Consider the following 23,718-nt stretch of genomic DNA (forward strand, 5'->3'; position numbering starts at 1 on the left):
ACCCCAGCCTGACCCTTGACATTGGTCTTGGGCATCAGCCTCACTGGGGTCAGCCTCTGGCCTGGTCCTGCCCCAAGGCCCTGTTGCCTCCCTGCCAGTCCAACCAAGCCACAACCCTAATACATGTGTGCACCCCAGGCAGACACCTGCTCACTCACTCCAGGCCTCAGTTTCCCCAACTACTCAAGCCACAGGCTGGACTCTGTTGTTTTCACTTGTCCAGCATTCTGGAAACAGCCCTCAAGACATGCTTGGAGCAGACAGAGCCCTACTCCATCCATTCTCAGACCTAACTTCACCCCAGCTCCAGGGAGGCAACACCCAGGCCTGTGATCCTCACTGTCCAGGTCTCTGGAAATGGCCTGAGCCAGGCTCCTCTGAGCCTGTGTGTGGCAGCCCGGGCTCTCACCAGAACTATCAGGCAGGTATGCTCTTTCTGAGGGTGTCAACCCAAGGCTGCTGGGGGCCATTCTGCTACAGCGGGTCTAGGAGATGGGAGAGGTAGATTCCTATTCATATTGTTTCAGCACCTGGATCTAGCTATTCCTGAAAGCAGCATGCCCTGGCTTAAAAAAAAAAAAAAATGCTTCATGAGCCAATAAATTATTTTTGCTTGAGCTGTTTGGGTTGGGTTTGCTGCCACATCTCATTGGTCAGGTTACAACTGATACAGAGGACTGCTGTCCTGACGTCTATGTTGGAATAAACCAGGAAGCTTTCAATGTCCAGGTGGAGCCAGTTGAGGAAGTTCACCAGATCCTCTTCAGGTTCTCTCCACCATTCTAAAAGTGAAATAGCACACCATTTTCTTTCTAGCACCCAGCGTCCTCAGAGTGGTGACCTACCCTCCCTGTCGGCCAGTTCTTGGGCCTGCCGTCCCTCTCCCACGGAGGGCAGTCGGGGGATTACATGCAGTCTTCCCCACCCCCTTGATGCCCACTCTGTGCCCACATGACTCAGGGACACAAACCACAGTTGAGTGGCCATGGAAGAAGGAAGAGAGGCCAGAGGAGTGGCCAGAGCCCAACAATGAGGAAAGGGGGTAAACCAAGGTCTTAGGGTACCAGAGCTTTGCCAGGTGAGGAAGTCAGTGAGGGGCAGTTCGGGTGCAGAGTCCAGCAGGAGCCACGCTCGGGGGAGCAGCGAATGATGCTCATAGTGGGTCTTGGCCACAGGGGTGGGAGGTGAGCAGCAAAGGAGGGCCCTGAACGCAGGGCTAGACGCTCGGCCTTGACCCTGAGGCTTGGAGCAGAGGCGAGGCGCGTGGGCTGGGCGGCCCGCGGAACCGGAGGCCCCAGGAGAGGAGCTGCAAGGGCGCTGCTTGGCCAGGGCTCCCGCAGCCCCACCCCGCGGCCCGCGCGGCCCGCACTTCCCCGTGTGGCCGCGAGGGGGCGCCGCGCCGCGCTGCTCCGGGGCCGGCCGTGAGCGCACGGCGGGCTGCGCTTGGGAGCCGCGCTGACAGCGGGCGACGGGCAGCGCCCCGGGTCCGAGGCGCCGCGGCTCGCAGCGAGAGAGACGGGCGCTGCCCATGGGCCGGGCCCGGGGTCCTAGCGCGCCGGGAGCCGGTGAGTGGGGGCGCGGCCGGGCGGAACACGAGCGCTGCGGGCAAGGGCGCGGGGCTGCGGGCGCTGGGGAGGGGCTGCGGGCGGCGGCGGGGCGCGGGTGCCGAGGCGGGAGGTGCGGGGCGGCGAACGGGCGGGGACCGCGGGCGTCCGGGCCGCGGCGCGGGGACGCGCGGGCCTGACCCGGAGCACAGGTGCGCGCGCGGATGACAGTGCGCGTGGCCGGCCGGTTGGCGGGCCCCGGAGACGCGGCGCGCGGGAGTGTGCGGCCGGAGCGGCGGAGGGGGTGGACGGCGGAAGGCGGCTGCAGAGTGCGTGCGCCAGGGCGGCGGCGGGGAGGACACCGGCGGAGGGCACACCCCCCGGCCGCCCGCCGGGGCGAGAGACTGGCTCTGCTGCAAGCCCCCCGCCACTCACTCGGGGTGAGCAGCCACCTCCTGCCGCCACCGGAGTGGCAGAAAAAGCCAGCCTGGACCCAAGGCCTCCACCCCGCGCCGGACCTCAGTTTCCCGGTCTATGAAATGGGAACAGCTGACCTGCCGGTTGCTTGTGAATGAAAGAAAGAGGGTGTTGTCTCTGAAGCTGGGATCGGATTGAGGAAAGGATCAATGCTACGATCAGAGAGCCTGCAGGGACAGTGCCTCACACGGTGGCAGTGGACAGGGTCAGGGGACCCCTAGTCCACTCCTCTCTGTGTTCAGGTAGGGAAAGGCAGGCCTGGAGGGGAGGTGGTGAGGGGTGCTCCCAACCCTGTCCCATGCTCTGCTCTGTATAGGGGGCAGTGTGGAGAGAGCAGACTTGGCAGCTTGGGGTCGTGGTGGATGGGCTCACCCCAGCCTCTTCCCCCCTGCCTCCTGGGCCCCTGAGGCAAATGACCTGCTGGGCTTCAGTAGTCCAAGAAGCACCCTGGGGAGGCTTATCTGCGGGCAACAGCTATGTCCTCATCTTACCATGGAAATAACTAAGGTTTAGGGAGGTGACAGGACTTATTCAAGGTCACAGGACTAGGAATTGACAAAGCTGGCTTTCCAACCACGGAAGCCAAACTCCAGCCGTTATGCCCGGCGACCGGGGTGAGGTTGTCCACTCCCTCACCCAGGGCATTCGCTGAGCCCCTATTGTGTGCTGTCTGCTCCCAGCCCCAGTAAGTGCTTACGGAAGCTGAACAAGTAATTGAAGACTGAGGTCATGGCCGAAGATACCTGCTAGGAAGAAAACAAAACAGAGTTATTGCAGAGAGAGAGACTTGGGTGGGGGCTGAGACTTAGCCTGGTAAGGGGAGGATCAGGAAGCGTCCCTGAGCAGTGACCACTAGCTGTGATGCAGTTACAAGGTGGGATCCCACTGAAAAGTTCTGAGGGAACAGCAGATGCGAGGACCCTGAGGCAGACACAGGTGGTGGGTGGAAGGAGCTGGAACAGAGCTGTGAAGTTTGGGTTTTTCTCTGGGTGCGATGCACAGTCCCAGTGGGAGGGGGGAAGGGGAGAGGGGAGAGATTACAGTTTGTGTACTGCAAGGATGCCCCTCCACCCCAAGTGGGTAGAGAGGACTTGGGGCAGGATAGGGAGCAAGCAAGGAGGAGGCTGCTGGAGTCCACCAAGGATTTTCGAAGAGGAGCGAACCAACCCAATGTGGAGTCACCCTCACTCCAGTGGGGCTGCAGCCACGTGGAGGCTTCCTCCCTCCTCACAGGGCAAGGAGGGCATGAGTATGGAGGGGCTTTCTGCAGGTGGTGGGGTTGCCAGCGGTAGTGGCCAGAGGAGCCTGGTTTGGGCTCAAGCAACTGCCCCACTCCTGGCATGTCCCCAGAGGGCCCCCGCTGCTCTCAGACCTCCCCGTGGAAGCAGGGCACCTGCCGGCAGTTCACAAAGTTAAGACAGGGTGCTGCTGGATACTTGGGCTGGGTGTTTAGGCTGGTCTCTCTGCGTCCTTTTGACATGTCCCCAGAGGTCTTGGCGCGTTGTTCCAGCTCTCACTTGTATTTTGACCCAGACCTAGAGTGAGCCCCTTCTCCAAGAAGCCTCCATGCCTCTGAGTGGAGGGTGGGCTTCAGAAACTAGTATCTGGACTTTCAATGTGCTCAGAGTGCTTGGCATCATTGTCTCTAGGCCTTCTCAGTGCACCGAGGCAAGAAATCAGGTTTTTGTTTTTTAACTAAAAATTTGTATTTTCATCTTCCTCCCACAGTAAGAACCTGGTTCTCCCCAAACATCAACATAGGTAATCATTTGCTTAGTCTTAGAATATATCCCAAAGAGTTTTAGAGTCACTACATCCAAACCACTGCTTACCAAAACCTACCAGGTCAAGTTCAGGATGTCTTTGGGTGTGTAGTCGGCCCTATGTGAGCGTGTTATCAGTTTGTTTATACCAATAGCTTCAGCTATTTCTGTTTGCATGAGATTTGGGTTTTTTTTTTCCCTTTTTAGTGTTTATGATATAATTTTATTTTTTGAGTACGTAAAACATTTACATGGTTCAATGCCAAAATTTCAAAAAAAAAAATCTATACCAAGAAGTCTGAATCCGGTCCCTGATTCTTCCTCCTTGTTCCTACACTGGGTGTAACCACTTAAAACCATTTCTGGTTTATTCGTCCATTTATGCGTTGTCACAAAATTAACATATCCATCTCTTTTGCACCTTGCTTTTTGCAATTAAAAATGTCTCCTTACCAGTTAATAGAGACTTTCCTCTTGGTTTTGTACAAGGACCTACTCTACGGAGTGGCTGTATCATACTTACTCAGCTTGTGCCCTGCAGAGGGACATTTGGTTTGTTCCAGGCCTTTGTTTTACAATCAGTAGGTTAAGGATAGCCTCACATACATGTTGTTTCCATTTGTGAAGGTGTATCTTTAATTCCTAGGAATAAATATGTATTTGTTTTGTTAGCTACTCCCAAATTCCCCTTTCCCCAGCAGTGAATGGCTGTGTCTGTTTCCCCTGCAACCTCTCTCGGAGCCAGGAAATAGTATTTCAGTGTGTTTTAATTTACCTTTCTATTATGAATGCAACTGGACATCTTTGTATACGATTTCAAGTCACTTAACTATCTTTTTCTGTCAATTGCCTGTTATTTTGCCCTCTTCCTATTGGATTTTTGGTCCTTTTTCCCCCTTGGATTGAAGTTTGTTTAAATACATAGATTAGTGCTTTATCTATTATTATTTTTTTTTTTTGCAAGTGTTGCTCCCAGTTTTTTAAAAATTTTGTTTATGGCAGGTTTTGCCAGTAAAAGCTTTCTATTTTCACATAGTTGATTTAATTATTCTTTTATTGCATCTAGATTTTGAATCCTAGTTAGAAAGACTGTTCTTATATCTGTTTGTATGGAATCTCCCCATGTTGGGTTTTTTTTTTTTTTAAGTTTTTTTATTTTGAGAGAGAGAGAGAGAGAGTGAGCAGGGGAGGGGCAAAGAGAGAGAGGGAGAGAGAGAATCCCACGTAGGCTCTGAGCTGTCAACACAAAGCCCCATGCGGGGCTTGCACTCGTGAACCCTGAGATCATGACCTGAGCTTAAATCAAGAGTTGGATGCTTAACTGACTGAGCCATCCAGGCGCCACTACGTGTGTTTTCTAATGCATGTTTGGTTCATGGATCCAATTGAATCTTCTTCCAAATGTCTGTCTCTCTATCCCAGCACTATGTATTGAAGAGGCTGTCTTTTCCCCAGTGATCTGAAATGCACCCGTGTCATATAATAAACACCCAAATGCATTGGACCTAATTCTGGGCTTTCCAGTCTGTCTCACTAGCTCTGTCTCTTCATGTGCTGGTCCCCCATGGTGGGCATTGTAAAGGCGTCATTATGTTGCACGTGTGTGTGCAAACGGCAAGGAAGGGCTTCATCCACAATTGTTGCAATAGGAGGGAGAGATTGAACTCAACTCCCATTACTGTGTTTGAATATCTGGTAGAGTTAGACCTCCTCTGCCTGCTTCCGTGTCAGGGCATCCTAGCTATTCCTGCGTGTGGTCACTATCTTTTGTTGGGATATCACATTTACAGACAAACTTCAGGGTAATTGACACCGTTATCAAGTTGAGCCATCTTATCCAAAACCAAGGAACATCTTTCTGTGTGTTCAAGACTACTTAGTCTTGGGGCGCCTGGGTGACTCAGTCGGTTGAGCATCTGACTTAGGCTCAGGTCATGATCTCACAGTTCATGAGTTCATGCCCCACGTCAGGCTCTGTGCTGACAGCTCAGAACCTGGAGCCTGCTTCTGATTCTGTGTCTCCCTCTCTCTCTCTACCCCTCCCCAACTTGTGCTCTGTCTCTCAAAAATGAATAAACATTAAAACAAAATTTTTTTTTTAATTTTTTTTTTCAACGTTTATTCATTTTTGGGACAGAGAGAGACAGAGCATGAATGGGGGAGGGGCAGAGAGAGAGGGAGACACAGAATCGGAAACAGGCTCCAGGCTCTGAGCCATCAGCCCAGAGCCCGATGCGGGGCTCGAACTCACGGACCGCGAGATCGTGACCTGGCTGAAGTCGGACGCTTAACCGACTGCGCCACCCAGGCGCCCCAAAACAAATTTTTTTTAATAAAAAAAATACTATTTAGTCTTATTTGTTCAAGACCACTTTCAGGAGCATTTTGAAGTTTTCCTCACATGTTTTTATTAAGTTTATTCATGAGAATGTGGCTTTGTTTGTTGTTATTATAATTTTTTTCTTCCATCCTGTCTAGAATGGGTCAGTGTGTGTATGTGTGTATATGTGTGCTGTTTTGTGTGCACCTACCTCACTGAATTTATTTTGTTATTAGTTTCAGCATTAATCCTTTTAGAGAGTTTAGGGATTCTATCATCTGAAACTTGAAATAGTTTGACTTCTTCTTTACTGATTTTTATGCATCTACTTGCTTTCTCTTATCTAATTAAATTGGCTAAATACCTCCCATTCAATATTTTTTTATTTTTTTTAAGTTTTTATTTATTGGGGCACCTGGGTGGCTCAGTCGGTTAAGCCTCTGACTTCAGCTCAGGTCATGATCTCGTGGCTCATGAGTTCGACCCTGAGTCAGGCTCTGTGCTGACAGCTCTGAGCCTGGAGCCTGCTTCAGATCCCGTGTCTCCCTCTCTCTCTGCCCCTCCCCCACTCACGCTCTGTCTCTCTCTCAAAAATAAATAAACATTTAAAAACCTTTTTAAAAACATGTTAAGTTTTTATTTATTAATTGAGAGAGAGGGAGGGAGAGAGCACAAGTGGGGGAGGGGCAGAGACAGAAGGAGAGAGAAAATCCCAAGCAGGCTCCACACTGTCAGCGCAGAGCCCCATGTGGGGCTCGAGCTCCAGAACTGAGAGATCATGACCTGAGTCGAAATCAGAATTTGGACATTCAACCGACTGAGCCACCTGACACCCTTCCCATTTAATATTAAATATTAGGTATAATGAGCCTCCTTCCCTTGTTCCTGAGGTTAGTAAAAAAAGTCTCTAGTACTTCTCTTGTTACAGGAGATGCTGACTTTAGCGCCCCGCCCCCCCCCCCCCCCCCCCCGGCAAAATAAAACAAACACCAGCCAGGATGTTACATGGAAGGTGATGGATGATACACATCTATCCTTTGGCCACATGTGTTAACATGTTGTATTGTGTTGGTTGATCCCTAGCCTGTTCTAGTGTTAGTTTTCTTCATTTATTGTATAAATTGTCAAATAGTCAATTAAAAAATTTCTGTAATAGGGGCTTTCTATCTTTTAAATTATTGTTACCTAAAGTCAATTCAGATTTTGTGGTTTTTACACTGTTCAACACAAAAGTGAATAACATTCTGCCTTGCATGTCAAAAAAGAGAGAGAGAGAGAGGTACTGACTTTAGAACAGAGATAGGGAGATGTATGTATGTATACGTGGGGGTACACATTAATTCCTATTTTATTGGGTGGTTTCTTAAAATCAAGAATGAATATTGATTTTCATTGAAGACCTATATGGAGATAATTATATGATATTTCTCCTAGCACTATTAATAAGATGAATCTTTTATTTTTATTTTTTTATTTTTTTAATGTTTTATTTATTTTTGAGAGAGAAAGAGAATGCATGCAAGCAGGGGAGGGGCAGAGAGAGAGGGAGACACAGAATCTGAAGCTGGCTCCAGACTCTGAGCTATCAGCACAGAGCCCGACGCAGAGCTCAAACGAACCCATGAATCGCAAGATCATGACCTGAGCTGAAGTCGGATGCTTAACCGACTGAGCCATCCAGGTGCCCCCCACCTTTTTTTAAATACAGAAGGCTTCATAAACTTACCTCTCTTCTTGTGCAGGGTCCATGCTAATCTTCTCTATATTGTCCCAACTTTAGTATATGTGCTGCCAAGGCAAGCACGATAAGATTAATCATACTAATGGATTTCCTGATACCAGGTCCAGGATGAGCAGATAAGGCAAACAATAAGACACAAAATTTATTAAATATGAATATTAAGCCATCCTTGCCTTCCTGAAATGGAAGCCACTTGGGCATGATATATTATGTTTCAATATGATTGTGTTAGCCATCTGGATGTGAGGTCCAGGCGTGGCTTTGCTGGGTTCTTACTGGTGTCGGCAGGACTAATCCTCATCTAGAGGCTGAGGTAGGAATAGATCTGCTCTTCTACCTATGTGGTTGCCAGCAACACTCACCTTTTTTTAGTTGTAGGACGAGAGCTTATTGCCATATTCTGTTGGTTAGAGGAAAGTCAATGGTTCCATCCACACTCCAGGGCGTGAACTCCAGGAGATAGGGATGGCAGGTGCTTTAGTCCATCCAGCACAATGGTGTTAGATTTGGTTTGCTGATAGTTATTTTTACTAGTTTTCCTAGTCATTCCTTGGTTTGATAAAGTGTAGCTTCTGACAGGTTCTTCAAGAAGGACTCATGAGTATGACGTTCCCTGATTCATTTCATGTTGACATTGTTTTCTGTCCTCTTGATACCTGAAGGATAGTTTGGCTGGTTATAAAATCCTAGCTCACACTTGCTTTCTTTGAATTCATTATAACGTTGCTCTGGGTTGTATTGCTTACATGCAGTTGTCAAGAAGTCTGATGTAAACACGCTTTTCTTCCTTTTATGAGTCACTTGATCATTTTTCCTGGAGCTCCAGAAGATTGTTTTTTTCTTTACCTTTAAAGTCTAATCATTTTACTAAGAAATATCTTGGAGTTGCCCATTCAGTATCAATTTTCTCAAGTGCACTGGGCAAGGGGTGGGGGGAAGTTAACTATGCAGATTCAAGTCTGCTTTTATTTCCAGAAAGATTTCTTGGAAAATCATTATGCTGCTAATTATGTTGTTTTTCTTCCAATGCTATTTCTATACACTAGATCTTTTTTGCCCACCTTCTGTATCTATCACTTTCTATATAATCCTCTTTGCTACTGTTTCTATTTCATTTTGGTTTTATGGTTGTTTTCATTCATTTCCTCAATGAACTTTATTAAAATTTCAGTCAAATCTATTCTCCCTAAAAGAGCGTCTACTTTAGTGTTCATTTCTGAGATGATGTTGTGTTTTTCATTTTCTCTCCTGAGTTTGGGAATTCTAGTTTTGTGTGTACCTTTTTTGTGTGTGTCCATTTCCATTTTGAGTTTTCAAGTTTATATGTAAGGCATTTTGTCACGTCTCAGACGCTTTCGTAAGGCTATTCAAGTCAGGATTCTGTGTTACGTTATTCCCATGTAAATTAGTTTCTGGGGAGAATGATTGTCAGCCCCTTATATTGCTTTTGTATAGATACTGTTTGTTACCCTCTGTTAACTTAGAAGTGTCTTGGGGAGCCTGGGTGGCTTAGTTGGTTAAGTGTCTGATGAATGATTTTGGCTTAGGTCACAATCCCATGGTTTGAGGAATTGAGCCCTGTGTCAGGCTCCAGGCTGATAGCATGGAGCCTGCTTAAGATTCTCACTCTCCCTCTCTGCCTCTCCCCCCACCCCAAAATAAATAAATAAACTTAAAAAAGAAAAAGAAATGTCTTTATGTTTGCAGGTAGTGGGAATAATAGACCAATCATAGGCTAGCCTTGGGGATTTGGGTAACATCAGATTTCTTAGTTCAGGAGTGCCCTCTTCTGTTGGTTTAAGGACTCCTTTACTTGGAGTCTTGCCCGGTGTGGGATGGTTTGGTGTCTGCCAAATTTACCATTCACTTTTGCTTCTATAGGCCTTTGATTTCCCCATACTACTTTTTTTTTACCCTATCCATTTACCCCCAACCCTCTAAAGGCCTCCACCTCTGAGCCACATCCTCTAGAAGCAGGATCTTTCCAAGACAGCCAACCCTGGTCCTGCACGCTTTCTGTCCCTTTTGAATACCCCCAGAATCCAGTGCTGCCTCTCACCTGGTCTCACATCTGCTCTCAGAACTGCCCCACTCTAGTGGGACTTTCTCCTTCTGGTGTCACTTTATCTAAATTCTTGGCCCCAGTTCCCTGCTCCTCTTTCCCACCTGGTCTCTGCCCGACCTGCCATGCCAGCGGTTCTCTGGAGCGGGCTCTGCAGGTGGGGTCTCTCACCTCGCTCACACCAACTACAGGTGGGCAGCAGCCTGTCTCCTGGTCACGCTCTAGGCCCCAGTGTGGGTGGTTTTATTTGCGCTCTTGGTCGATCTGTATGGAGAAGTTTGCCTTTAGGTGGCTGCCATTATCTACAGGGACTTGGAGATGTCCCCAAGCTTTTTACTCAGAAAACTTCGTATGGAATGGTGTACACCCCACTTCAATCCATTCCTCATTAACATCTGGCAGTGTGTGTTTTATCTCAGCCCTCATAACTTTAGCTGAACCATTTAAGAGTAAGTGTATCAGTATCTCCTTAGAACAAGGACGTTCTACAAAACCTGAGGTCGGGTGTCACACCCAGGAAACATTAACACAAAAACATTTCTCTTATACAGTCCATATTCAACTTTTCCCAGTGGCCCCAGTAATGTCCTTTTGGGCCTTATTTTTACATCTGAGATCCAATCAATGATCAAGCGTTGCACTTGTTTGTCATGTTTATTAAAGTCTTTTAATCTACCACAGTCCCTCCATATTGTTTGTCTTTCCTGGTGTCATGAAGGCTCCACATCAGTTTTCTCCCATAATCTGGATTTGTTGGACTCTTTCCTCAAAACTCGATTCAGGCAAAGTGTTTTGGGTTGAAGTTGTTTAAAATTACAGACAGGGGGGCACGTGGGTGGCTCAGCCAGTTAAGTGTCAGACTGTTGATCTCAGTTCAGGTCATGATCTCGTAGTTGTGACATCAAGCCCCACATTGGGCTCTGCACTGACAGAATGAAGCCTGCATGGGATTCTCTGTCACCCTGTCCCCTTACCCTTACCCCACTCATGCTCTCTCTCTTTCTCTCTCAAAATAAGTAAATAAACGTGTATAAAAAATAAATAAAATAAAATAAAATAAAATAAAATAAAATAAAATAAGGGCGCCTGGGTGACTCTGTTGGTTAAGCGTTAAACTTCAGTTCAGGTCATGATCTCACAGTTGGTGGGTTCGAGCCCCTGTCAGACTCTGTGCTGACAGGTCAGAGCCTGGAGCCTGCTTTGGATTCTGTGTCTCCCTCACTGTCTCTGCCCCTCCCCTGCTAGGCTCTGTCTCTCTTTCTCTCAAAAATAAATAAATATTTTTAAAAATTTTTTAAATAAATAAAATAAAGTTACAGACAGGGATGCATACCTAGGAAGAGACGTCCACCCCATATTCTGCCAGCCCATCCTGAACCCTCCTGGGGGCTGGACGGGGCCAGCAGCAATGTGGGGAGGGGCTGTTGGGAGAAGAGGCCAGGGCCTTGGGGCTGCAGGCTTTACTGGGGTGTCCTGTGGTACTCTTGGGCTCAGTTCTCAGTTTCCCTTCCCACCCTCCTGTCTTCCTTCCTGGTCCCCTTCCTGTCACTATACCCTCCCAGCAGGCTGCCTGGCCTATGCACCAGGCTCTACCTTAGCAGGTTCCTTCTTTCGGGAAAGGTGCTCACCATTTCATGCAGACCCCACAAAGATTCCTCCAGGAACCAAAGGTAGCAGAAGATGCCCACATCACCAAGGCCAGGCTTTGAACCCCTTGCTTCCTCGCTGGGGGACTGCTCTTACACTCCCAGGATCACCCTGCGTTCCAGACACAAAATGGGGCTCATAATGGCAGTGTCTGGTGCAGAGAAGGCTTCCACTCTGTGTTCATTTCCTTCCCTTCCTGGAGACCCAGCATGTGTGCGTCACTTTCAGTAATAATAGCAAGAGTGGGGCCTGGCGCTCCCTTGCCCAGCAGAGCTCTGTGGGCTCCAAAAGGAGCCTCCTCATGCATGTCATGTCTATCTCCATTGCTTCCTTTTTTTTTTTAAGTTTATTTATTTATTTTGAGAGAGAGAAAGAGGTGCAAGCGGGGGAGGAGCAGACAGAGAGAAGCAGAGAGAGAGAGAAGAGAGAACCCCACACAGGTTCTGTCAGCACAGAGCCCAACACAGGGCTCAAACTCACAAACAGAGATTATGAGTGGAGATGAAACCAAGAGTCAGACACTTAACTGACTGAGCCACCCAGACGCCGCTGTCTCCATGACTTCCGGAAGGCCTTACTACCCAGTCCACTGCCACCCAGCCATCAAGGATGCCCCAAACCCCAAGCCACATAAACTCAGCCAGGGAGAGTCTTATGGACTAATCCGTGAAAGGCCCATGACTGGGGGTGGAAGGAGTGCTCAGTTTTATTATTTTTGGAGAAAGCTAACACAGGCTCCAATATTGCCAGTTAACAGCCTTTCCATCCTGCACCAGGATCATCCTAATTGGTGAATTCCTGCTTTACACGAAACAGATCTCACCAAGAGTGGGAAGGAGCGCAGCAAAACACTGCCCCCTGCAGAGTAAAGATTTCCTTGACTTATTTGGTCAGTATATTGTTCATTTTTAAGTTTATTTATTTTGAGAGAACCAGTACAAGTGGAGAAGGAGCAGAGAGAGAGAGGGAGAGAGAATCCGAGCTCCGAGCTGTCAGTACAGAGCCTGATGCAGGGCTCAAAGCCACAACTGCAAGATCATGACCTGAGCCAAAATCAAGAGTCCGATACTCAACCAAACGAGCCACCCGGGGAATCCCGGTTCTCTCATTTCGTGAAGCAGACAGAGGTTTCTGTGACAAGTGCCTGAGGCCACAGGTACACAGTGGCCCTGTGTGAGTGCTCCAAGCATCAGAGAGAAGTGATCCTTTCATTATTATTATTTAGCCAAACTCTGTTGCTTTTGGATGCTGTTTGGATTTAAAAACAAACAAATGAACGGGACACCTGGGTGGCTCAGTCAGTTAGGTGACTCTTGATTTCAGCTCAGGTCATGATCTTTCAGTTTCCTGAGTTTGAGCCCCACGTCGGGCTCTGCGCTGGCAGCACAGGGCTTGCTTTCTCTCCCCTTCTCTCGATGCCCCTCCCCACTGCTCTCTCAAAATAAATAAAGTTAAAAAATAAAAAAGATGAGAAAACAGAGGTTCAGGGACATAAGGGGACCTCACAGGGTCATCCAGACCATGCGAAACTTAGAGCTTGGTCTGTGTGTTTTATTTCTGAGATGTTTGCATTCAGGGCTGTTCACATTCAGATGTTTACATTTAGGTGGTGTAACCTGCCTGCTCCTTCTGTCTTCCTGGGGCCTCCACTCTGCTCAGCCACCCATCTGTCCATCCATCTGACCACTGGACAGACATGTGCTAAGCAGCCAGGAGTGCCTGAGTGCTTACTATCTATCAGGCAGTGTGTGCCATGTTGTTTTTTAAACATTACCTCACAAGAAAGGAAATAAATAAAATAGAAAGCAAAAGAGAAAAAACCCTTTGAAAAGATTAATAAAATTGATCAAGTCTTAGCAAGACTGCCTAGAAGAACACACAAGTTACCCAAATCCCACAGACATTAGAAGGATAACAGATTTTTATGAGGAACTTTATACCAGTACATTTGATAAAAGGGACAAATGCCTTAAAAGACGTAACTTCCCAAAACTGACACAAGGAGAAATAGAAAATCTATTTCTGTTAAAGGAATTTAATTTATAATTTTTTTAATGTTTATTTATTTAATGTTTAGAGAGTGGGGGGAGAAGGAGAGAGAGAATCCCAAGCAGGCTCCCATTCAGTATGTTTGCCTTTTAGTTTTGTTGATTGTTTTCTTTGCTGTGCAGAAGCTTTTTATTTTGAGGTAGTCCCAAGAGTTTGTTTTTGCTTTCGTTTCCCTTACCTCAGGAGACATATCTAGTTAGAAGGTTCTACAACTGATGTCAGAGAAATCACTGCCTGTGTTCTCTTCTACAATTTTTATGGTTTTAGGTCTCAAATTTAGATCTTTAATCCATTTTGAGTTTATTTTTGTGTATGGTGTAAGAAAGTGGTCCACTTTCTTTCTTTTGCATGTATCTGCTCAGTTTTCTCAACACCATTTGTTGAAAAGACTGTCTTTTTCCCATTACATATTCTTTCCTCCTTTGTCAAAAATTAATTGACCATATAATTGTGGGGTTATCTCTGGGCTTTCTATTCTGTTCCATTAACCTATGTGTCTGTTTTTGTGTCAGTACCATACTGTTTTGATTGCTACAGCTTTGTAATATAACTTGAAGTCTGGGATTGTGATACCTCCCATTTTGTTTTTCTTTTTCAAGATTACATTGGCTATTCAGGGTCTTTTCTGGTTCCATACAAATTTTAGTATTGTTTGTTCTAGCTCTGTGAAAAAGGTTGGTGGTATTTTGATAGGGATGGCTTTAAATGTGTAGATTGCTTCAGGTAGTATAGACATTTTAACAATATTTGTTCTTCCAATCATGAGCATGGAATGTCTTTCCATTTCTTTTTGTCTTCCTCAATTTCTTTTATCAGTGCTGTATAGTTTTCAGAGTACAGATCTTTCTTCTTTTCGGTTAAGTTTATTCCTAGGTATCTTATTATTTTTTGTGCAATTATAAATTGGATTATTTTATTGACTTCTCTTACTGCTGCTTCATTATTAGTGTATATAAATGCAATGGGTTTCTGTACATTGATTTTATGGTGCAAACTTGCTAAGTTCATTTATCAGTTTTAGTAGTTTTTTGGTGGAGTCTTTAGGTTTTTCTATTTAGGGTATCATGTCATCTGCAAATAGGGACAGTTTTACTTCTTCCTTACCAATTTGAATGCTTTTTATTTCTTTTTGTTGTCTGGTTGCTGTGGAGGGGACTTCCAGTACTATGTAGAATAAAAGTGGTGAGTGGACAGCCTTGTCTTGTTCCTGCCTTCAGGGGGAAAGCTCTCAGGTTTTCACCACTGAGGATATGTTAGCGGTGGCATACCACGTTGTCTTTATCCATTCGTCCATCAGTGGGCACTTAGTTTGTTTCCATATCTCGGCTATTGTAAATAATGATACAATAAACATGGGGGCGCAGATATCTTTTCAAGTTAGTGCTTTTGTTTCTTTTGGGTAAATACCCACTAGTGTAATTACTGGATCATAAGGTGGTTCTATTTTTAATTTTGTGAGGAACCTCCATCCTGTTTTCCAGAGTGCCTCCACCAGTTTGCATTCCCACCAACAGTGCACACAAGTGCTCCCTTTTCTCCACATCCTCACCAACACTTGTCATTTCTTGTCTTTTTGATACTAGCCATTCTGACAGGTGTGAGCTGCTATCTCACTATACTTTTTTTTAATTTTTTTAATGTTTATTTATTTTTGACAGAGAGAGAGACAGAGTGCGAGGAAGGGAGGGGCAGAGAGAGAGGGAGACACAGAATCTGAAGCAGGCTCCAGGCTCTGAGCTGTCAGCACAGAGCCTGACGTGGGGCTCAAATCCACAAACATGAGATCATAACCTGAGCCGAAGTCAGATGCTTAACCAACTGAGCCACCCAGGCACCCCAATCTCATTGTACTTTTGATTTGCATTTCCCTGATGATGGGTGACGTTGAGCATCTTTTCGTGTGCCTGTTAGCCATCTGTCTGTCTTCTTTGCAAAAATATCTATTCAGATCCTCAACCCAAATTTTAAAGTGTAAGTGATCATTAACCATTAATTAATCATAATTAATCCATTCTAATTGTATTGTTTGGGTGTTTTTTGCTATTGAGTTATGTGAGTTAGATAAAATATTCTTAATGAATTTTTTAAAAATTGCGGATAGTGGGAATGATGGAAGTGGGGTGGGTAGGAAGGATGGCCCAGGTGGACGAAATGGAGGGATTGATCATGTTTCCCTGCCTGATTGGGTGGAGGGCCTCTAGGCGTCTAACTTGTTATCATGCTTTGTAACATATATGTTACAGGTAATCTTTTTACATAGCAACCATTACATAATAAAATCACTTTTTTTTTTTTTAGTTTATTTTGAGAGAGACAGAGAGCATGAGTGGGGGAGGGGCACAGAGACCCAGAATCCCAAGGAGGCTCCGCACCATCAGCATGGAGCCCGACTAGGGGCTTGAACTCATGAACCATGAGTTGATGACCTGAGCCAAAACTAAGAGTCGGACACCTAACCGCCTGAGCCACTTAGGCGCCCACGTAACAAAATCACTTTCAGTGAATGCAAAATATTAAAAGGAGTTCTCATATTTTCTTCCCATACTCCTCATGTTGGTTTGTGCTATGGGACACCCTTTGCCCTTGGCAGACCACTAAGTTCATCCAACCACAAGGTCACCAGCCCCCACACGCCCCCGCCCCTCTGCAGCAGGCCCAGCGCATCCCTGAGCTCACACCCCAGTGAAGGAGGGCTGTAGGTGGGGACAACTCAAGGGAGGCTCCCTGGGGGAGCCCATGCCCCAGCACTCTGGAGGGGGTCAACCAGGAGCCCAGGCAGAATGTTGGTGGTCAGGTAGGAGGGGAGGAAGGAGCAAGGGTCCAGGCCCCCAGTATCAGAGACTCGGGCAGTATGGCTGTGTGCAGCTTGAGGACAGACACTGGACCACTGTCGCTACCTGCATGCACACAGGCTGGGGGTGTGGCATGGGGTGTATGGGAGGGTTCTGGGCCTTCTTACCTTCTTTTTGTTTTAGTGTTTATTTATTTTGGAGAGAGAGAGAATGTGAGCTGGGGAAGTACAGGGGTGGGGACTGGACAGGGGATCTGAAGCAGGCTCTGCACAGAACCCAACGTGGGGCTCAAACTCACGAACTGTGAGATCATGACCTGAGCTGAAGTCAGATGCTCAACCAACAGAGCCACCCAGGCACTCCTGGGCCTTCTTACCTTCTTAAGCCATTTCCTGGCTTTCTTGTCAACCCTCAGCATACACAAACACAACAGAAGCAGGCAGAGGAGCCAGGAGAAAGGGGCTGGGGCTCTGGACTGGGTCACACACCCAAACCCACCCTGGGCAGGTGACAGCGGGAGGGCGGGGGAGGGAGGCAAGGAGTGGCTGGCTCTGATCCTCAGAGGTTAATAGTGCACCGAAGGCCCGCACTATTGTGACATATCCCCAGAGAAATGAACTCCCTAGTCCTTTCGAGTTTAATGGTGGTGCCCTTCAGTCACCCAGGGGCACTGTGTCCTGACCACACCAGGGGCTTTCGCGGCTCAGCAGTTCTGATACCACGGCTGTTCTGACAAGCCCTTCAGAATCAAACATTGCACACTTGGTGGTTTGTGTGAATGTGTGCAAGGGGTTTGTGGAAAGGGTTAAAGACACTGAGGTGACAGAGTGTGTGACAGCTGCTCCAGGCGTGAATTGCAGGCCCCCGGTGTCCTGCGGATTGAAAACAGATGTTTCTGCATGAACGCAGCCAAATTGTATTAGCACTTTGGATGATGAAAAGGGCTTTAAGTGTCTGCATGTTGCAGTTCTGAAATGTTTGCTGGGGAAAATGTCCTTATATTTTGCAAACAGCGAGTGTAAAGGGGGTGGGGGACAAATTAGGTTATTGGCTGTAACCAATTTCAGGAGCAGAGTTGTTGACAGATGCACATTGCGTGTAATAAACTGATCAGCAGTGTTGCCACTCACCTTAATGAGGAAGCCTGTGTCCCTGCTGCCGTCTTCGTCCCTGGCTCAGTCAGGGAGGGCAGCCCAAGGTCACACAGCACCCATGTCTCATGGGACTTTCAGGGAGAAAGTCACAGGCTTGCCTCTCTTTTCTTTTCTTTCTTTTTTAAAAAATTTTTTAAATGTTTTTTATTTATTTTTGAGAGAGAGAGAGAGAGACAGAGTACTAGTAAGGGAGGGGCAGAGAGAGAGGGAGACACAGAATCCAAAACAGGCTCCAGGCTCCAAGCTGTGCAGAGCCTGATGCGGGGCTTGAACCCACAAACCATGAGATCATGACCCAAGCCAAAGTCGGATGCTCAACTGACTGAGTCACCCAGGCACCCCTCTTTTCTCTTCTAACTTCTTATGGAAAATTTCAAAAACTTAAACATGCAAAGAATAGGGCAAACATGACCCGCCACCACGTACCTGTGTCCCAGCTCCTCTGCTAACCTCACAGCTCATTTTCCTCCGTGTGTGCGCCCAGCCTGCCCCTTCCCTGCCGTGACTCCGGTGTGGAGGGCTTGTATTTGTATAAGCGCCATGCCACTGACACAACTAATGAATGGATAACAATTTCTTAATATCGTTTAAAAGCCAGTCCATAATCAGATGCTTCAATGACTTCAAAAATATCTTTTCACACTTGGGTTGTTCAAACCAGGATCTAAGACATGCTCTGCACATTGCATTTGTTTTTTTAACTTCTTTAAAAAATTTTTTTAAGTTTACTTATTTATTTGAGAGAGAGAAAGACAGCACAAGTGAGGGAGGAGCAGAGAGAGAGGGAGAGAAAGAATCCCAAGCAGGCTCCACACTGTCAGCACAGAGCCCTGCATGGGGCTTGAACTCACAAAACTGCAAGATTGTGACCTGAGCCAAAACTAAGAATTGGACGCTTAACCAACTGAGCTGGCAGGCACCCTGATCCTTTGACTCTTAAGCCTCCTTTATTCTGGAATTGTCCTTCTCTCCCTCTCCTCTACTTTGTTTGTTTCTTTGTTTTGCTTTGTTTGGGTTTTGGTTTTTGTTTTTGTTTTTGTTTTTGTTTTTGTTTTTGTTTTTGTTTTTTTTGGTCTTTAATCCACTAATTTCCTTGAGAAACAGGGACATTTGTCCTGCAGAGTGGCCCCTCTTCTGCATTTGTCTGTCTCCTGGTGTTGTTGATCTTGTTTGTGAACCCCCTACTTGCCCTCACCGAGTACTCTGATCTAGACCAGCTCTGTCCGGTAGAAATACCACAGAGTCCTGTGAGTCATGTGAAATTTTCTTGTGGCCGCATTAAAAAAGGTGAAATTAAGATTAATAGTCTATTTTGGGACGCCTGGGTGGCTCAGTCGGTTGAGTGTCAACTTCGGCTCAGGTCATGATCTTGCAGTTTTATGAGTTCGAGCCCCACGTCGTGCTCACTGCTGTCAGCGCGGAGCCTGCTTCAGATCCTCTGTCTCCCTCTCTCTCTGTCCTTCCCCCACTCATACTCTCTATCAAAAAAATAAATAAGCATGTTTTTAAAAAGATTAATAACCTGTTTTATGTAACTCAGTATCTCCAAGATGTTACCATTCCAACCTGTGATCAATATAATACAATGATATAGCCTTTTTCATACTGTCTTCAAAATCAGATGTGCATTTAGTGCTTACCACACATGTCAGTTTTAATGCTAAGTTTCCATCAAAAATAGTTGACTGAGGGGGCGCCTGGGTGGCTCAGTCGGTTGAGCATCCAACTTCAGCTCAGGTCATGATCTCACAGTTCATGAGTTTGAGCCCTGCATCTGGCTCTGTGCTGACAGCTCAGAGCCTGGAGTCTGCTTCAGATTCTGTGTCTCTCTCTCTCTCTGCCCCTCCCCTGCTTGTGCTCCGTCTCTCTCTCTCAAAAGTAAATAAACATTAACAAAAATTTTTTAAAGAAATAATTGACCTGAATTTAAATTTCATAAAAATAACGGTAGAAAAGTTGAAAAGCATACTTAAATGTTTTCTAATAACTATCAAATATCAGATTTTATAGTTATTTTTTAAACATCTGTATAGTTGTTGTACAATAAACACTCACAACATATGTAAATACTCATGAAACCATCACCACAAAATGTTCCATGTATCTATCCAGCTACTTTCACTCAGCATGGTCATTTTAAAATACACCCATGTTGTTGTGTGTATTGAAAGCTTCATTCCTGGGGCGCCTGGGTGGCTCAGTTGGTTGAGTGTCCAACTTCGACTCAGGTCATGATCTCAAGGTTCCTGAGTTTGAGCCCTGAGTCAGGCTCTGTGCTAACAGCTCAGAGCCTAGAGCCTGCTTCACGTTCTGTGTCTCCCTCTCTCTCTTCCCCTCCTCCACTCATGCTTTGTCTCTCCCTCCCTCTCTCTCTCTCTCTCTGTCTCTCAAAAATAATCAAAAATTAACATTAAAAAAATTTTTAAAGAAAGCTTCATCTCTGTCATTGCTGAGCAAGATCCCCATTGCATGGATATACCACAATTTGTTTCTGTGGTAGGCAACATTCTAAGATGGCCCCCAGGGTTCTCCCCACCCCAATAGATACACATTAGATAATCCCCTCCCCTTGAGTGTAGGAAGGACCTTTGAATATGAAGAAATTTCTGGCGATTTGTCAGTTGACTTTGAGTTACTGAAAAACGGAGATTATTCTAGGTGGGTCTGACCAAATCAGGTGAACCCTAAAAGATGAACTGAGTCCTCCAAAAGTCAGCTTTGAAGCCTGAGAGAGATTCTTCTCTTGGCTTTGAAGAAGCAAACTATCATGGCGATCAGAAAGTGGGTGGCATCTTAGAGTTGAGGGTCTCTGTCCTACAAGTGCAAGCAACTAAATTCATTGAGGTTGGAAGAGGATCCCAATGCTCAGATAAGATGGCAGCCCCTGCTGAAACCTGATTTTGGCCTGGTGAGTCCCTGAGCAGAGGACCCAACCAGAATGTTCCAGAATCCTGACCCAGAGAAACTGGGAGATAATAAGTTTGTGTTCATTTAAGTTCATGGTAATTGTAAACAAAATTTGTGGCGCTTGTTACATAGCCATAAGAAACTGGTACATGTATCTGTTTCGCCTGCTGATGGACATTTGGGTTGTTCATGTTGTGGGACTATTATAAATAATACTGCTCTGAACATTTATATGAAGTCTTTGTGTGCATATATGCTTTTATTTTTCTTGGATAAATACCTTGAAGTGGAATGGCTAAGCTATGTGGTAAGTTCATGTTTAACTTTATAAGAAACTGCCAAATTCCTTTTCAAGTGCTTGAATCGTTATACATTCCCACTAGTGATGTGTGGAAGTTCCACTTGCTGTACATTCAGTAGCTTTGTAGTAAATTTTGAAATCAGGATTGTGAGCCCTCCAACTTTGTTATTCATTTCAAGATTCTTTTGTCTCTTCATGACCCCTTGCAATTCCATATGAATTTTAGGATGGGTTTGGATTTCTGTAACAAAAAAAAAAAGGCCATTGGAATTTTGGTAAGGATTGCATTGTATATATAGATTGCATTGAGTAGTATTGCCATTTTTATGACATTAAATTTTCTAATCCATGAAAATGAGATGTCTTTTTTTTTAATTCTGATTTTCTTTCATGTCTTTTCAATAATATTTTGTAGTTTATAGTATACAAGCCTCTCACTTTCTTGGCTACGTTTTTTCTCAGATATTTTCTTCTTTTGGATGCTATTGTAAAATGGTATTGTTCTCTTAATTTCCTTTTCAGTGTGTTAATTCCTTGTGTATAGAAACACGACTGATTTTTGTGTCTTGATCTTGTACTCCACAATTTTCCTGAATTTGTTTATCAGCCCTGGTAACTTTTTTATGGGTTCTTTGGGATTTTGTCTATATGGGATCATGCCATCTGTGAATAGAGATGGCTTTACTGTTTCCTTTTAACATAAAACCTTTTATTTCTTTTTCTTGCCCAGTTTCCAATAAAATATTGAGTAGCAGTGATGAAAGCAGGCATCCTTGTCCTATTCCTGATGAGAAGGTTTTTAACTACAATTTCCATTTCTTTCTTATTTGGTGAGATTGGGTAGTTTGTATCTTTCAAGAAAATTTTCCACGTCACCTAAATTGTAAATTGATTGGCATGAAGTTGTCCATGACATTTCCTTATTATTCTTTTGATATCTTTAGAACTTGTATTAATATCTTTCTCCCATTTTTGATATTGGTAATTTGTGTATCCCCTCTTTTTTCCTGATTAGCCGGACTAGAAGTTTATTAAATTTGTTAATCTTATCAGAAAACCAGCTTTTTGTTTCATTGTTTTTCTCTATTGTTTTTCTGTCATATACACCATTGATTTCAGCTCTGAATAGTATCATCTCCTTTCTTCTGCTTTGTGTCTCATTTGTTCTTCTCCCAGTTTCTGAAGGTAGAAGCTGAGGTCATCAATGTGAGTATATGATTTAAGATCTATTTTTTTAATCTTTATTTATTTTTGAGAGAGAGAGACAGAGTGCAAGCAGGGGAGGGGCAGAGAGAGAGGGAGGCACAGAATCCCAACCAGGCTCCAGGCTCTGAGCTGTCAGCACAGAGCCCTACTCAGGACTTGAACTCACAAGCTGTGACATCATGACCTGAGCCAAATCAGATGCCCAACTGACTGAGCCACCCAGGTGCCCCTATTTTTTTTTCTAATATAGGCATTTATATGTAAAATTTCCACTAAGTATTGCATTAGCTGCATCCCACATACTTTGACATGTCGTGTTTCTTTCTTCATTCAGATCAAAATATTTTAAAATTCTGTTATTATTTTTTCTTTTACCCCAATAAGTTATTTAGAAGCGTATCTTTTAGTCTCAAAAGGTTTGTTAATGGTATCTAATTTAATTCCACTACAGCCAAAGAACATACTTTCTATGACTTGAATCCTTTTAAATGTACTGAGATTTGTTTTATGGCCCAGAATATGGTCTGTCTTGTTAAATATGCATGTGGATTATGCTGTTGTTGTGCAAAGGGTTCTATCAATATAAATCAGGTTAAGTTACTTGGTAATGTTGAAATGGTCAATATTCTTCCTGGTTTTCTGTTTACTTGTTCTGTCCATTAATGAGTAAGTGGTGTTCAAATCTCACCTGCAATTTCCATTATGAAATGGCCCTCTTTATCTATTATAATGTCCTCTGCTCTGAAATCTGTTTTGTCTGATGATAATGTGGACATACCAACTTTCTTTCCTTTTCTCATCTTTTTACTTTTAACCTATTTATGTCTTTATATTTAAAGAGGGGTTCTTATAGGGGTGCTGGGTGGCTCAGTCAGTTAAACGTCTGACTTCAGCTCAAGTCATGATCTCACAGCTCGTGAGTTCAATCCCTGCATCAGGATCTGTGCTGACAGCCCAGAGCCTAGAGCCTGCTTTGGATTCTGTGTCTCCCTCTCTCTGCCCCTCCCCGCTCATGCTCTGTCTCTCTCTCAAAAATGAATAAACATTAAAATTTTTTTTTTAATAAAGAGGGGTTCTTGTAGACAGCATCTATGTGGTTCTTGCTTTCCTATTCAATATGAAAATTTCTGGTTATTAATCCAGTTGTGGAGACCATTTACATTTAGTGTATTTATTGATATTATTGGATTTAAATCATCTTGCTATGTTTTTTAGTTGTTTCATGTACTTTTTATTCCTTTTACTTTTTCTGATTCTTTTAAACTAATTGGGGGCAGGGCACGCCTGGGTGGCTCAGTCGCTTAAGCGTCTGACTCTTGATTTCAGCTCAGGTCATGATCTCAAGTTCGTGAGTTCAAGCCCCATGCCGGGCTCTGCGCTGGCAGTGTGGAACCTGCTTGAGGGGCGGCTTGGGGCCAGAACTTAGCTCCCTGAGCCTGTAAGCAGGGACTTAGGACCCAGGGGTGATGACAGCTGTTAAAGGACTCTGCAAACTGTAAAGTGCTTGCACACACCCATCTGAACTCCCAAATAGCAGGCTGCCTTCTGACTACTTCTGGTCAGTGGTGGCAGCTCTGGGTTTAGAGGAGAGGGGGCCTGCAGCTATTGTGTCTGAAGGCAGCATCCGGGCCACCCCGTAGGCCAGCCTCTGCTTTGACAGATGACTTGGAATCAGTTATCCCTGCCTTTTGTTAAACACGAATGTGCCCTACATGCGCCTGCATGTTATTACCTCCACGGATTCATACAAGCCTG

The 23,718-nt window shown here is 45.2% G+C and overlaps 1 protein-coding gene and 1 non-coding gene across 2 annotated transcripts in view; one reads left to right on the forward strand and one right to left on the reverse strand.

Annotated features, from left to right (window-relative positions):
• The first annotated feature begins 1,408 nt into the window (after positions 1–1,408).
• Positions 1,409–23,718, forward strand: part of RASGEF1C (RasGEF domain family member 1C) — a 93,620-nt gene continuing 71,310 nt past the window's right edge. The window contains exon 1 of the mRNA XM_045484584.1: positions 1,409–1,565. The gene's annotated coding sequence lies outside the window, so the exon portion shown is untranslated. The remainder of the gene's footprint in view (positions 1,566–23,718) is intronic.
• On the reverse strand, positions 7,803–7,908 carry LOC123581758. The gene has a single exon (XR_006703995.1). It is a non-coding gene; the product is annotated as a U6 spliceosomal RNA (small nuclear RNA).

The sequence above is a fragment of the Leopardus geoffroyi genome, chromosome A1 (genome assembly GCF_018350155.1).
Source record: "Leopardus geoffroyi isolate Oge1 chromosome A1, O.geoffroyi_Oge1_pat1.0, whole genome shotgun sequence".
Taxonomy (NCBI): domain Eukaryota; kingdom Metazoa; phylum Chordata; class Mammalia; order Carnivora; family Felidae; genus Leopardus; species Leopardus geoffroyi.